Source organism: Apostichopus japonicus, chromosome 19 (genome assembly GCF_037975245.1).
Source record: "Apostichopus japonicus isolate 1M-3 chromosome 19, ASM3797524v1, whole genome shotgun sequence".
NCBI lineage: Eukaryota > Metazoa > Echinodermata > Holothuroidea > Aspidochirotida > Stichopodidae > Apostichopus > Apostichopus japonicus.
Genome location: NC_092579.1, coordinates 31,426,327 through 31,442,591, shown reverse-complemented (window position 1 = coordinate 31,442,591; position 16,265 = coordinate 31,426,327). Strand labels below are relative to the sequence as shown.

The 16,265-nt window shown below is 38.6% G+C and overlaps 1 long non-coding RNA gene across 1 annotated transcript; it reads left to right on the top strand.

Moving 5' to 3' along the window:
* Nucleotides 1-503: 503 nt before the first annotated feature.
* LOC139959398 (uncharacterized) lies at nt 504-4,696 on the top strand. Its single transcript, XR_011790100.1, has 3 exons — nt 504-1,064; nt 1,698-1,754; nt 3,373-4,696. It is a non-coding gene; the product is annotated as an uncharacterized lncRNA (long non-coding RNA).
* The last annotated feature ends 11,569 nt before the right edge of the window (nt 4,697-16,265 follow it).

Below are 16,265 nucleotides of genomic sequence, written 5' to 3'. Positions count from 1 at the left end.
TAAGAGTCCACATTACTTTTGTGATTTAGTGTGTAAGTCAATGGGGCTTTTAATGGGCGTATGCTACCTTAAGCAAAAATGCTAAAAATTTTCATTTTAAGTGCTAGAAGTCCCAATTTTGGACCAAAGTATTTGCTATGGTGTGTAAAAATGGTTTTCAAGCAAACGTCAGAAAATTCAAGCTTGGATGATTTTTACGCATAAATTAGTATTACAGACGTAAAGTACCACAAAGAGCATGTGCGTTTCTATACATGAGACCAGAACATCATTTTGAGCATTTCTGACCAGTTTTCCTCCCCAATAAACTATTGGGTCATTAAGCCTTGACCTACCAAAGCTTCCGTAATTTGATTCATTCCTTGACCCTGCTAAGTAGGTGCCAAATGCACGATGTTCAAAATCCTTCAGAATCAGACCAAAATGCCTGCCGTGTGTGACGTGAATGACTTAGTTCAGTGAAATTTGACATCCGTGGGCACCTAAAGTACATGGTAACCATATTTTAGGTTATTTTTGCTAAAGTTGGAAGTACCTGGTGTTTGACTAAAGACAAATACTCAGTTTCAATGCATGAAATACCCATAATGTTGTTAGCTTAGGCCTCAGGTTCATAATGGCGCTACGTTAGTACCCTAGACCACGTCTACACCAGCTGTAGCACAATGTTGTATGAGGTCTGTATCCTAAGTGGAGTGGCTGCTGAGTGCTAAAACCTTACACAGAGAATGTTTTGAGTCTTATTTAGCAAATAATCCACAAAGGTATGCATTTTCTGCTCCTACATATGTGCATCAAGGGGTTTTGAGCCTATTTTCACTATCATTAGTTTTCTGTTGTTTTGTCAATTTTCAGAGAAAGTTGATGTGCCAAGTCCTCAGCATTCACAGCGATATACTTTGAATGGGTGTGGTATCAATGGCCTCAACTGGTTAGATGAGGTAACAACAAATCCCAAACAACTCTGACAGCAGAAAGAGATATCCTGATGCTTCCATGGGAGATCTACTGTACTGTAGTAACTACAGTATAGGAACCAGTGCTCGCCACCAATGGAGAATAAGGTAATTTGACGTTGTTGTTCTTTGCCGAGCAACAAATTTGAATGTTTTATCATGAAATATGCCCCCCTATCCACCTCTCTTCCCTTATAACTGTCTTTAATACATTGTAACAACCTATGCACAAACCTTTAATTGGACTGGATATGCTGTTGAGGTGAACAGTGTATCTAGATAGCATTTCAGTATTTGTTCCTTTTGACTACTGTACATACTGTTACAGTGTGTTTCAGTGTGTGGCCGTTGAGCGTGTCGTATCAAGAATATAGGAGGCGATCATTTATTTAGTAACAGACTTGGTTTATTATTGTACTTCAGTAGCCATATTCAATGGAGTGCACAGACTCGTAGTGTGTAATATGAAGAGCAAGTACGGTAGCTCATATTGATCAGCTACATAAATGTACTTGTCACACAGTGAGGCTGTGGTTTACAAATCCCGATGATCCAGTTTTGGCAAAGAACACCTTCAATTCTCTTCTCTTATTCTTAGTAACTTAGCAGTTGCACTGGAGTGACATGCAATATCAGTTTAACATGTTCCAAACAGTTCAGGAATACATTGGGGTATGTCCTGTAGGTCAGTTTGGGAGGAATCAGCTGAGCTAAACAAAAGTAGTTTTCATCACTTTTCAGAGCCAGAGACGAAAAAAACCCTCCCCGCAGACCCTTCTCTGGATGACGTTTCTGCAGGTAGGGCAAGCCAGACCAAGTGGGCGGTGATCAGGAATACCAATACAACCTGCAGGAATCATAGATGCACCCAAATTGGTCAAGCTTATCAAACTTGGTGACTGGAAATGTTGTTGCAGTCGTAGACCTGGTTACTGCTTACACAGTATTGCTCATATGTGTATTTACACACTGCACCTTGCATACTGAAATCTCTGAAAATACATCTTTATGGACCTAAAATGATAATTGCATAGAATTTTGTTGTGGTTTATATTGTGACGACTATAAAAAGTATCATTTTGGTATTAAAAAAAAAATTCATCTCTCACATAAGGTGGCATACTCCTATTAGAGTCTATATCAGTCCGCTCGATTGTTCTCCTTCAAGAAAAGTGCCAAAAAGCAGCAGGGGAACATCTTTTGTGACCTGTTATCAATCATGATCTAGTTTTTTGTGGCTTGCATGTTGAAGAGCATTAATGGAAGTACATGTAGTGAGAAAATTGTGTCAATTGAGGCCATTTCAGACCCCTTTAAGGCCTCCCAGGAGCAGCGTAGGAAAATTGTTTACCACTGAGTGAAGAGGTTTGTTTACAAGTGACAAAAAGTTCTGGCTCGGATAGCAAAAAATCTACATGGTCATGATACGGAAAATTGATGATGCCATAAAAGGCCAACTTGACAGCTATCCGGTGATGGGTAGCGTTTAGCTAGTGAAAACTTCTCTCTAGACTTAGAGACCACATTACTTTTGTGATTTAGTGTGTAAGTCAATGGCGCTTTTAATGGGCGAATGCTACCTGAAGGATTCTTGCCAGGTTTGTTACTGTTTTTTTAAGCTTTTTATATGGACAAGAGTTCACTCTTGTAGCTACATGGTGATTACAAACACAACCTTTGATTCAAGTCCTACAATTCTTCCATATCAGAAAGACCTATAGGGTCGTCCCCACATCCATTGCTTGTCTCTCTGTGAGCCATCATAGCACTGTGATAGGCCCTTAATAGAGCTTGCAAATTAACAAACCTGTTTCCTGTAGATTCTGCAAACATGGTTTGTTGTGAATGAGTTGAAAATATCTCATGTCCTTTATCTGCTGGGTTAATTACTCTCTCATACTCTTCCTTGTCGAGCCTTCTATAAGCAGGTTTGCAAGAGGAATTAGTTGCCATATCTGTATCAGAAGAGCTAGGAATATCACCAGTGCAATTGACATCAGCTTCAGCAGCTGTTCAAGCAGTAAAGCCAAACCTGTTACCTGGCTTGAAGGTTATTACATGCCTATCAAACATGCCTTTCCTTCTACCCATTGTTCTAAATACTAATCAGTTTTTATCCTTAAAACATACCAATTTTCCAGTGACCTATTCACTAGTTTTGTTTGTAAGCATTTATTGGAAGTCTAAGCAGTTGAATAGCTACACATAGAATGATACAAGACAAGACTTACACTGAGAAACTAGTCAATATGATCGACTACAACTAGTTTGGAATGTTGTTTGAACAGCGCCCTCATTCTAGATTCGGTCACAGCTAGTGCATAGATCTCCTAAGTAGTTTTTGCACCAAAATCTGACAAAATACCTTTGAAAAGCAGCGCCAAAGTAACAAGTAACTTTTTCTCTTTCACTTTAGAGCCACAGCTAAGGGCGCATGCTTACTGGATGCTGGGAGTGATCAAATTTTCAGAGGGAAGAAGGCCAACCAAGTTTCCACCAGAGGGGGTAAGTAGCACCAAACTGAGGGACTGTGCTTAAAACACATTGTGTGGACCCAAGAACAATTTAGACATTCAGTAGATGCCTGTCATGCTGATGGAATGACTTCTTATCACACTAGGGAATATGTCAATCATTGGGCTCTCACTTGTTTAAAGTTCAGTACTGTATTATTCATATAGACTGTACAACATGTGTGAAACACCATATGAAGATTCACCCAATAGACAGAGATACACAGAAATGATGTAAGTCACAACTTCTCAAACTATCATAAAAAGGAGGTTTAATGTGGAGTTTAAATATCTCAGCTGTTACTTAAGGTGGCATACTCCTATTAGCATCTATATCAACCTGCACAAGTGTTCTCCTTCAGGAAAAGTTCCAAAGAGCAACAGGAGAACATCTTTGTTTATATCTTATCAATTAGGATCTGGTTTTCTTGGTTTGGCTGTAATGGAGCATGAATGGAAGTACAAGTGGTACACAGATTGGGTCAGTTGAGGCAAGTTTAGACCACTTTAGGTCTCCCTGGAGCAGCATATGAACATTGTTTACTGCTGAGTAAAGAGGTTTGTTTACAAGTGAAGAAAATTTCAAGCTCTCATAGGAAACAAAAAGTCTGCACAGTCATGATAAAGAAACTTGAGGTTCAAATGAATGTGATAAATTAATTAGAATAAACCAAAAGCAAATAGAATAAAGGGTAATTTAAACCAAGAAATACTGCACGACGCAACTCACATGCATACCTGTAAATGTTACCCACGCACGACGACACATACAACACTGACACGTAAAGGGAAACACAGCATCACACGCATTAAAACAATCGAAGACCATTAACAGGGTGTACTGCTGAGTTTCTGGAGAAAGATTGTAAAACAAACCACCTGCTGCTGAAGAAACAAAGTCTAAACATTCAAGAGTTCTGCTGCCTCCATTGGTCTTTATTATAACTTTCTGTCAAATATCATTGGAGATATGGATATTTTGGCTTCCAGATTAAAGGTACAAAGCCAACATGTCTGGGAGGAAATGCTCCTAAAAAGGTCAATGCCCGTTCACTGATGCACATATTATATGACATCACGGTCACGCCAATACATGTGTCTAAATGCTTCAAAGCATGCCTTTTCTTTCATTGTTGATGCTGGATCTGGAAAATAACCATTTCATCCTTAATTAAAAGTCTTGAATTTTAATATATCAACACTGAGGGAACCCTGAAGGATTGATAATCCAACACAATCGTAGAATAGAAAAGGTGAAGGATTTCTCAACCAAGGCTTCCTATACAATTGAGTTTTCTCCTGGCATCTTGAATCCAGTGAAATGACCATTGGCTGGAAACACACTTCTGATTCTTTGGACTGCACATGATGGTAGCACAACCCTGACGTGTCTTGCTAGGAACCCCCAGCACCTTTGAACCTGTTGACCGTAGGCTATGTATCTGTACTGCCTAAAAAAAAATATTGAAAGTTCAAAATGTATGAATGTTGGCCCATGATGTCCACAATAACAAGCAGGGATACAATGTACAGTTATGGTTACATTTGTTGTGAATTTACACCTTCCATATTTCATGAAACATTCTTTTGTTCAGACAATTGATTTGCAAAACTCCAGGCCTAAGTACTAGCCTAGTAATAATGAGTATAAAATGACACATATGCCTACCTAGCATGGCTGCATAATGCAGCTTACGTCCCGAGCCAAACTTTCAGTATGTAACCACCACTACTACTACTACTACGCACCATACTGAACATGTATGAATACATAGCCAACAGACAGTACATATGGGTTGTAAGGATTCTATGGTTGTAAGTCACCGTAACACAACTCACAATATGGTTAAGGCAGTTCCGCGAATTCCAACCACACATGCACAAAATGGACTGGATTTTGTTTGCTTCATTACTAAATTCTTACCACGTTGTATGCTCCTTGCAATAGTTCCGAACGGGTTTCTTCTTCGATATGTTGTGGAGCTTCAATTTCGGCTCATTTGACAGGCTCGAACTGATACGGTTCTATATCCTAACAGTAACACCTCAGGTCCACCCTCAACATTTGGTTCAATATTGGCATGATCATCGCCTTCACTCTCTGCTTCGAATATTAGAAAGGGCACTCCAATTCTAGTACAATTTCACTGCCTGGTGAAGAACCACTATCACTTTGAACTTCGGTTGCCACATTTGGTTCTAAATCTGACATTCCACGGGAAATTTAGATTTGAATTCGTGCTGACTTGTTATCGATTGTTTTGTGTATTTATGTACACTTGTCGGAGTGTAGGTATGATATATGTTCGGAGGAAACAGCGAGAGCAAATCGTGTTCCTAAAATGTTGTCACATTAGGTCATGAGATTACGAAAAAAAATTTCGAAGGGAAAAATCAAGTTTCTAATTGGCAGAGTGGTTGATATATGTTCTAGAGAACATGCTTAGATGGATCCCAAAAATACAGGATGTTGAAATTTTCGTGTCGTGGCCATAATAAGTAAGAATTTGAAAATTGCCATTTTAGACTCTATGAGCCTTAAGTATAGCTAAGGGTATTGGTTATGATATGTAATCACGGAATATGACAAAAAGGTCTCATCATTTTACGCTTGAGTGATTTGGGGGCAAATTTTGTGAAAAATCACCAAAATATCGCAATGTGGCACGAGATTGACACGGAAGTAACAACACATTGGTACACCATGGCATGTGCCCAAAAATGCACTGATGAAGTAATAATTAGACTGGAAGAACATGTTCATGGCCTGTAGAGACCAATGTACTACCTGTGTCTGTTGTTTTGATCTGTGTGTTATTGAGATGTGTAGTAGTACAAGTAAAGGATGGTATAAGGAGCCACTAGTTTCAATGTTAAGCTATTGAACAAGTAAAACCTGAGGAACTGAAGTTGTACATCTGGTGAGTAGTCTACTTTTATACAGTATAGTGCTGATAGTCGTGATCGATTAATCGCCAGTAGTCGCGATTACACTTTGGAAGTTTGATTAATCGCTCTCAAAACCTAAGTTGCGATTACTGGACTAAAGCTAGCACTACACACAATCTGCTATTGAAAAATAGCCTAACCTATCAAAAACAACACTTAAGCAGTTTGTCAGCAAATATTGCAAACACAGGTTCTTACAATGCTACACTAGAACTGTGCTGTGTTAAAAATCAGCAAGCACCTGTTCAGGTTAGATTCATGCGTTTACTTGTTAGTAATACGATTGTTCTGCAGTGCAACATTTAGTCCTAGCAATGTTTCATCATTGCGCATAATTGCAAATTCCCAAATTTATTAATCTTTAATGATTGCCAAAGAATTTGTAATTTCTTCAAACATGCATGTTTACAGTATATTTCATTTCTGGCCAGTGGTTCACATGTATCATATGTCTGATAGAGTGTGTCGATTGCGGTGAAGTTTCATTTCAATGTGTCATAATATGTGCGTGCTATCACACTAGGCTAAAGCCTAGCCTAGAAGGTGAACGTCCTTCTACAGAAAACTCTTGCATAGTAATCATCACACCGCTACAGGGTGTTGCATCTATTCATTTTTTTGCTGTGATTAGTGCTAGTAATTGTAGTAGCCTTGTAGATCCATTCCAAAGTTTTTGATTTACTTTGAAGGATTTTAAGAAATGTTGAATATTGAAATTTGTTGACAGTTTTTGTTTGGTAGATGTTTTAACATGAATTAGACATCACACATTAAGACTTGAAAGAACAAATAGGGACAGTGCACCATGGAAAAAGATTTGTTTGACTGTATTTCTGCAATGTAGAAATGACAGTGATGATGCCATAACTGTAACCGAGTATCGCGAGAAGAGCTATGCGATTAATCAACTACAAAAGTAAGAGTCGACTATCAGCACTAATACTGTGTACCTAGCAGAGCAAAAAGCGACAGTCAGAATTTAAATGCATACATTACAATGTAATATATGTGGTGTAAGAATCAGTTTTATTGAGACCCAGACTGCAATCAGAATAAGGATAGGCCTATATACAGTAACACATTTGTAAATGGAAAGCTCACACCTTCACAATGTCAGACTAAGATTGGATGGCATGGGCTGATGAAATAAATGCAAATGTTGCAAAATATACATCAGCCCCAACAAGTTACACAAAGGGATGCAGGATGTGGACAGGTGCCTACACCATCAGTAAGCCAGGGGCACCAGCATATGGCATTATCCGCACAATGCTATCCCTGGCAGCTAAGAGAAGAGCCACATTCCAGCATCTGCTCTTCAAAGTATTGTGCAAAGAAATTAACTTTTTAAGTACCAAATCATTTCACATCTCCCACATATGCCACAACAGCCTATGTGTGGAGGTGTCACATCCATTGCTTGTGTCTCTGTGAGCCATCATAGCATTGTGACAGGCCCTTAATAAGACTTGCAAATTTACTAACCTGTTTACTGTAGACTTTGTCATATATCAGAGGAGAGTACTGCTTTAGTCAGTGCTCTGTAGAGAGACCTGTTTATTGAAATCTAAACTGTACACTATGGGTGTTTCACATCAGGTTCTCTGCTGGGTGGATGCTTTTCTGAGTGATAGAGAGCAGTCGGTTGTTGTCAATGGGTCTAGGTCTAATCCTTCTAAGGTTACTTCCGGTGTTCCGCAAGGGTCAGTTTTGGGACCCATTCTCTTCCTGGCCTATATTAATGATATTGGTAATGCTGTTTCTTCTGGTGTCCGACTGTTCGCTGATGACTGTGTCTGTTATCGGGTTATCGATGATGTCAGTGATGGTCATCAACTTCAGGAAGATATTAATATACTAGGGCAATGGGCTAAAGATTGGGGCATGAGTTTCCAGCCGGTGAAATGTAACATTATGACCATTACTAGAAAGAGGAAACCTGTAAATTTCAATTACATGCTCAATGGGGTTCACTTGGTTAAGGTTGATTGTATTAAATATCTGGGTATTCATATCACTTCAGATCTCAACTGGGGAAAAAATATTCAAAATGTGTGTAACAAAGGAAATAGGATATTGGGAGTTCTTTGTAGAAACTTATCCCCTTGTTCGAAGGATGCAAAATTGGCTGCATATAAAGGTCTCCTCCTGCCAGTATTGGAATATGCCAGTTCTGTCTGGGATCCCCACCAAGCTTTCTTGCAGCACAACCTCGAAAACATTCAGAGGCGTGCAGCCCGTTTCATCGCTTCAGATTATTCAAGAGAGCCTGGCTCTGTCTCATCTCTGTTACGGGACCTAAACCTGGTGCCCTTGGCAGAGAGGCGCAGACAAAGTAGAATCATCTTATTTGCTAAGGGCATCTATGGTCAGGCTCAGATCCCTATTGACTGCCTAAGAAAGCCTCTGCGTAGGAGTCGGAACATGCACGATATGCATTTCTGCCAACTGTATGCCAGTACCAATTGCTATAAGTATAGTTTTTTTCCAAATACAATTAGGGATTGGAATAGTCTGCCTTCAGACCTCATTAGTAGTTCCAGTGAGTGGTTCTGTGAATCCTGTCACTTATATCAGTACTCGGGTCAGATCTAATTAATTACTCTCTTGACGTGTGTGTGGTGAGATATTGTCCCTTTTTGCGGATGTGTCACCGTATCGAAGACGAAGACGAGGTGTACTACATCAGAATGATAAGCTGCAGCCATTGTTCTACTGAATCCATTACATGCCTTGCCATCAGCATCAGTTGTGAGGTACATGACCGTACCCATTCTTCATAATAATAATCAGTTTTTTATCCTCAGAGTTCAACAAAATTCCAGTGACCTATTCACTAGTTTGTTTGTATACAAATGCTTAAATGGTTATAAGCATTTATTGGAAGTCTAAGCAGTTGAATAGCTGCACATAGAATGATACAAGACAAGACTTACACTGAGAAACTAGTCAATATGATCTACTACAACGATTTAGGAATGTTGCTTGAACAGCGCCCTCATTCTAGATCTGGTCACAGCTAGAACATAGGTCTCCTGAGTAGTTTTCGCAACAAAATCTGACAAAATACCTTTGAAAAGCAGTGCCAAAGTAACAAGTAACTTTTTCTCTTTCATTTTAGGGCCAGAGTTTACTGGATACAGGGAGTGATCACATTTTCAGAGGGAAGAAGGCCAACTTGCGTCAAGTTTCCACCAGAGGGGATAAGTAGCACCAACTGAGGGACTGTGCTTAAAACACATTGTGTGGACCCAAGAACAATTTAGACATTCAGTAGATGCCAGCCATGCTGATGGAATGACTTCTAATCACACTAGGGAATATGTCAACCATTGGGCTCTCACTTGTTTAAAGTTCAGTACTGCATTATTCATATAGACTGTACAACATGTGTGAGACACCATATGAAGATTCACACAATAGACAGAGATAAACAAAAATGATATAAGTCATTACTTCTGAAACTATCATAAAAAGAGGTTGAAAGTGGATTTTAGAAATGTCAACTGTTACTTTAGCTGGCATACTCCTATTAGCATCTACATCAATCCGTACCAAGTGTGCTTCTTCAGAAAAAGTGCCAAAAAGCAACAGGAGACATCTTTTCTGATATGTCATCAATCACTGGACTGGTTTATGTTTTTAGTTCTACCATGTAGCTTGTACTCTCTCTCTCTCTGAGTTGTGCTCTCCTCCTTCTGTATGCTCTGCCTCTGTTATATAGTCTATCATACTGTTGTTTCCTTTGCATCTGTTTCAGAGTCTGGATACATAGACTATTTGAGCTCACCTCTAATCCTGCAGCTTCCATCTTCCTGGCTATGGACTCTTCAGGCCCTTTATTTGTAATGTTTGTGGCACTGTGGTCCCTGTACTGACTGTTGCGTGAAATGCTTGTGCTATGTTTTGGATTGGAAACTCGAAAGCATTATTGACTACCTCTGCTTTTTGAGTGGAAGTCTGAAACTGAGTGGACCATAAACGTTTGCTGCAGGTGGGTGTCTCAGGTATTTCATTTACAGTACTGATTTCGCTTAACACCCGTTGAAATTTGTTAAAAGGAAAATAAACAAATTTCTTCGTTTTTTATCGAAATTTGCCGATTTTTATCGAAATTCAACAAATTTTAACGATTGGTGATCTCAATCATTTCCTACGTGGAATTTTCAACGATGCGTTGAAATTCTTTTTTAAACGAAATAAAAGGTCAATATGTGGTTACGCGAAACGTCGGAAATCGCGTAACTTCGTTTATTAGTATCGATTAGACTTTGGTACAGTCGTTTGAAAGCATTCTCAGGCTTGCATGAGTAGTAACTCTCAAAGAAACATGTAGTAAAACTGACGGGGGACGTTTTCTGACTGAACCCCAAACATAGTGACATAAGTCTTAACTTTGCCAGGCTATCTTGGAGGTTGCAGTACACGCTATGTACCACGAGGCACCCTTCCAGATAAGTTGGAGTGCTGTTTAACCATTTAAATAACAATGAATGGACATAAATAAACTTGGTTTACTTGCAGATTGCAAAAAATAGTTATTTTTAAGAGATGTAAATTTGGTTTTTTATAAGAGTTGAAGTGTGAAACTTTGTTTCCGAGCGAAAACACTTGAAGCAGTTACTTGAAGCAAAATAAAGATGCCCCGCCCATTCTGCTAGGACGCTTCCATTTTTCAAAAATGCGTTTTCTCTTGTTATTTTTTCTATTTTGTTTAGTATAGATTTGGCATGAGACATGTTACTCAGGTTAACTTTGATGGAATAATTTTATACCAGAAGTGGAAAAACTTAACAGTTATTACATTCATTTCGGATCATTTCCGAACAAGATAACACACTAAGGGTGTGACCGTTTAAACGATTAACCGTTTAACCGGCCGCAAATGCACTATCAGTTTAGAAAATCACAAACTGTATAAACGGAAAATTAAAAAAAAAAATCAAATACATTTTAAACATGAAAATTATTTAAAAATATGTAAAGAACTGAGTAATGTACTGCAAACTATCAATAAAAAACAGAAAAACGATGTTTTAGGCATGAATAATGTGTTCAATATAACTATAGTAGTAGGCCAATAGTCACGAGCTCATGATAGTGTCATCAATTCGTCTTCTCAGTTTATATTTGCGACATATATCACCCGTGTACATCGATCAATGGCATGGTGAAATCCTGTGTGAAAATATGTCGATGCCAAAAGACGCAAATGGTCGTTCTAGAAAGTATCGTAATAACATTAACAACACAAGGCCAGTTTGCTCTCTCAGGTCCGCACGTATACAGCCATTTTTTCCACACATGGTATTATACTGTGCATACATTGCGGGCGGGATTGCGGCAAACATAAAAGAATATGAATGAAAATGATAAACCTTACGATATTTTTCACAAATATTGGTGCTTAGATAAGTGCTTCCTCACAATCAAAGAGCCGCCCCAAAATTTGCTCCGCTTACGTAAAACTTCTATATATATATAACACTTGGAAAAATTCGAGTTTTTACACATATAATTCCCACTGACATTGGTCATAGAACATAAGTAGGTCATTGACATTTGAACTTGCCCAAGTTCATCGCACCATGAGAACGACACAACACATTGAACATGATGTTACATTCTTCCGCCATCTGGACGCTGAGTGTAAATTTTGGTGTAATATGCAAATTATGAATGGTACTGCGCTGCCCGGTTAAAATTTAACCTATTGCAACACCAATTTTGGGAAGCTGTTGTTGAAGAAACTGTTGTATCAAATGTAAAGTACTGTATCATGTATGTGACACAAGAGAAAGAAAATGAAATCGGAGGCTGCTACAACCCATCCCACAACACGTGCGTGCATAATTTGTTTTCTAAACATGACTTTTAATGAGTAAGCAGGAAAGGTGGGTAAGTTTGCTAAGTTAGGCAAGTTTTTGTTTAAAATCTTGTGATAGATAGACAAATATATTGTTTTTTTCTTCAAAAGTTACGAAGTTGCCGAAGGCCGAGTTATATAAATTCAGTGATCTGAACTTCTGAAGACCACGATATACTGATCAGGTGTGTTATTCTTTTCAGCAATTATTACACGTAATGTTGGCAATATTATTGGGCCTAATTAGTAATTAACATACATTGATCATTGTCTTGTTGCCTGAATTGCTACTTTTGGAAAAAAAAAAAACCCTTAATTATTGTACTCATAATGTCCTATTTTCATTAAAAGTTGAGAGACATTACGTCGAAAAAGCCGCAATCGGGAAACAGCGTTTAAAAGTTTAACCTACCGGCAGGTTATACGGTTAAATGGTTAGTGAAATATCTGTTAGGTCACACCCTTATAACACACAAAAAAAAAACGACTTTATTGAATGAAAATATACTGAAAACCATATCGCAAAAACACAAAATCGCCTATAACTCGAAAACGGAAGGAGATATCGACTTTTGTCAGCTGCGTAGGGATTTCCTATACCGAATTTTGATGTGCTCTATCCACCTGTGTCATTTATGAGCTTCTCTGACGTAAGCTGCAGTACGTAATTTCTCCATACCAGTTCCGCAACATTTATTTACGCAGTAAACATTGTTCATGATGTTTTCTTTCACAACAAATATTCAAAGTTGTGCTCCACACGCTTCACAGATATTGTTTTATGTTGTTCATTTTCAATTCTACTTTAAAATTACATTTTCGAACGATGCATTGCATGCCTTGTCAAACATTCCTGATTAGTAAAACTAAGGAAGGATATTTGATTGATATGATTTTATGAGCTGTTCCACTTGAAAAATGATGATAAAACCGAAAAACAAAACATTTACTTCTCATGTGACGCATACCGGGAGACTCATAAAAACCCCCTTCTCATTAAATTAAATTTACATGCCGTCAGGCCAGTTGAAAGCCCTCCCCAGTAATGTTTGATCAACTCTTCCCAATATACAATACTCAAATAAGCAATGAAAATATATTCATTTTCCACAGGTTTCCATTCCATTATGAATAGTAGGGGCAAAATAATGTTTGCTTCTAGAGTAAGCCAGCCAAAGGTTCTGCAGTGCTAAACCCCCCACGAAGATAAATACTATGCTAATTAACAGATGGTAGGCGTGAATTGACAAAGCCAGGTTTATGATTGGACTAGGCCTCTCAAAAAAGTTTGGTCGCTGGAGATATCCAGGGTAGGGAATGCACATGTAAGCAGCATACTGTAGGTGGCCCAGACCCAGGCTGCGACCTTAATTACCAGGGCAGTTCGTCTGCATTCGCGGGCAACTTACAGTAGCTGGGTTAGGGGGAAAATAACAGGATGTTTTTTAGTTTGCGTGCATTGAAGCCGGGGGGAGATTTTTTGGTTTGAAAGTGAGTGCGGTAAACGGTACTGTAGTACGTCAAGTAACACAGGAATTTATTGGAAAAAAAGATCTCTTTGATATCCAGCTACGACTGTTTCATTGTGTAAATTTTTTTTTTATTTCTTGTTTTCTGACGCTGCGTTCATTGGTGAGTTACTTAAACTTATCTTAGTTTAATACTAGCCTTTAACTTAAGTACTTGTTACGATCGACCAAGACCAGTTTTTTATTATCCTAGCCAAATAATTTTTCAAACACCTAGTACAGAACTTACTCTGTCTTATATACAATCAAACTTTTGTAACATTTGTAATATTCCTCAGCCACTTCTGGTATAGTCTGAAAACGGCTGTAGTTACACTAAGGATTCAACGTAGGTCACAACCTTGATATGTCTAGAATTGCCTTTGCCGTTGTTGATCGCGATAACTTTCGTGGAAATTTCGTTGAAACTAAGTTGACAACCGTGCCCGCAGTAGTCTAAATCTTAATGAAATTATTTGTTTTTTATCGATTTTCAATTTTTTTTTATCGATTTTCAACCTTTTTTATCGATCGTTGCTTTTTTTGCAACGGGAGTTAAGCGAACTCAGTACTGTAGTTGTGTGCTATCAGTGTGGGATATTAGCAGAGATCTCTTTGTAGCATTTGGCATGAATGGAAATGTGTACTTCCTGCCTCTCTTGCATACAAATGAATGCTTCGGGCAATGTGAATGATTTCCAATGTAGCACTTTGCAAGGCAGTCTTAACATGTTGATAAAGCCTTCATAACTTTGCAGTGGTCGTATTTGAGGGCTTTAATTCCTGCAAGTAGTCACCTCTGCCAGTACAAGGCAGGTCAAGTCCTCTGCAATGCACTTTTGTATCAAGTGCTTCCTAGTCACAGTTTGTGCAGGTAACATATCAGAGGAGAGTACTGCTTTAGCCAGTGCCCTGCAGAGTGACTTGAGTAGGTGAACTTGGTCTAACAGCATATGGTTCTCTGTTTCAGAATGAGTAGCTGCAGCCATTGTACCAGTGAACCCTTTACATGCCTTGCCATCAGCATCAGTTGTTAAGCACTTCTCCTTTAGTGGGTTCTTACCAGTAAGTAATTTGGATGCACAAATCTTTCCACCATTCTGTTCATCTTTGACATTGGCATCTTTACTGAACAGCCCTCATGGACTGGACATTGCAACTTGTGACCCCTTCTTCTATTCATTTCACCAATTAAGTTACAGTTGTTACTGTGATTGTAATCAAAATTAAATTTATCAATGGTGACATTCTCAACAATTACATCTCTGTATTGGCTTGCACGAACAAATGGAGTCTTACTTTTTGCATTAAGCAGACACGTATGATATTGACGATCATATTCTGCAAAAATTGGAGAGTCTTTTGAGAGGCCATGCAGTTGCAGTGTCTTCTTTATACACCCCTTTTCTGATATATCATTTTCATTCATTTCTTCTATTGCAGGTCCAAACTGGTTGGCTGACTTTTGTAGTGTACTGACAGCGGGACTTGGAAGAGAGATGCTGCTGAGCATTCTATGAGCTGCACTTGAACCGATCTACATCTGATGCAAGCCTGACTGCCGTGCAATGTTTAGTTCTGAAGGATTCTTGCCAGGTTTGCTTCTTGGTTTAAACCTTTGTAGATGGTCCAGAGCTTACAGTACCTTTGTATCTTCAGAGAATGCATCCAAACACAACCTTTAAGCCAAGTCCCACAAATTCTTCATATCTAAGTTTGCAAGAGGAATAGGTGCCACAAAGGCGCTCACTTCACAAAGTTATTAGCCTCCCCCAACCAAATGTTTTTTACCTACTGAAAGAAAGATAATTTGCAATGTGTTTTTCAATGTTAAACTGATATTATTATTACCATAAATATTGTATTGACTTCCCCAATAATTCTAACCAATATGGAATGGTAATAATTACACAGCATATGATTGTATGTTATTGGCATGCGATGTAAAAACCTGTGCATGCCTATATGATATGCACATTGACATGTGTAACACGCGAAACTCGAACAATTTAGGTTATATTTTCCCAGATCAGCCCCCCCCCAAATCATATTGGGCCCCTACGCCTATGACGGTAGTTCTATTAGGCATGTTTTTTGGAGTATTCAAAATCATACCAAGTTTTGTGTGGTGGAGTATAAGAATCGCGAGATACAATTTATGAAAGTGGCAAGGAAACATGGTAAATATGACTGATAAAGGCCAATTTTGACCGAAAATGTCAAGTTTTAGGTCATTCACAATCACAGGAATATATGAATAGGCCTAGATAAACTGTGGTGCGACAGTCGGAAATTCCAGCTGTCGCACTCCAATTTTCCAACTATCGTCAGTTTTATCAAGTTCGGGGGGTGAGACACCCCCCACACCCACCCCCCCTTCTAGCCACGTCCGTGGGTGTAAGTCACAACTTCTCAAACAATCATTAAAAGAGGTTTAATGTGGAGTCTAAAAATTTCAATTTTTAGTTAAGAT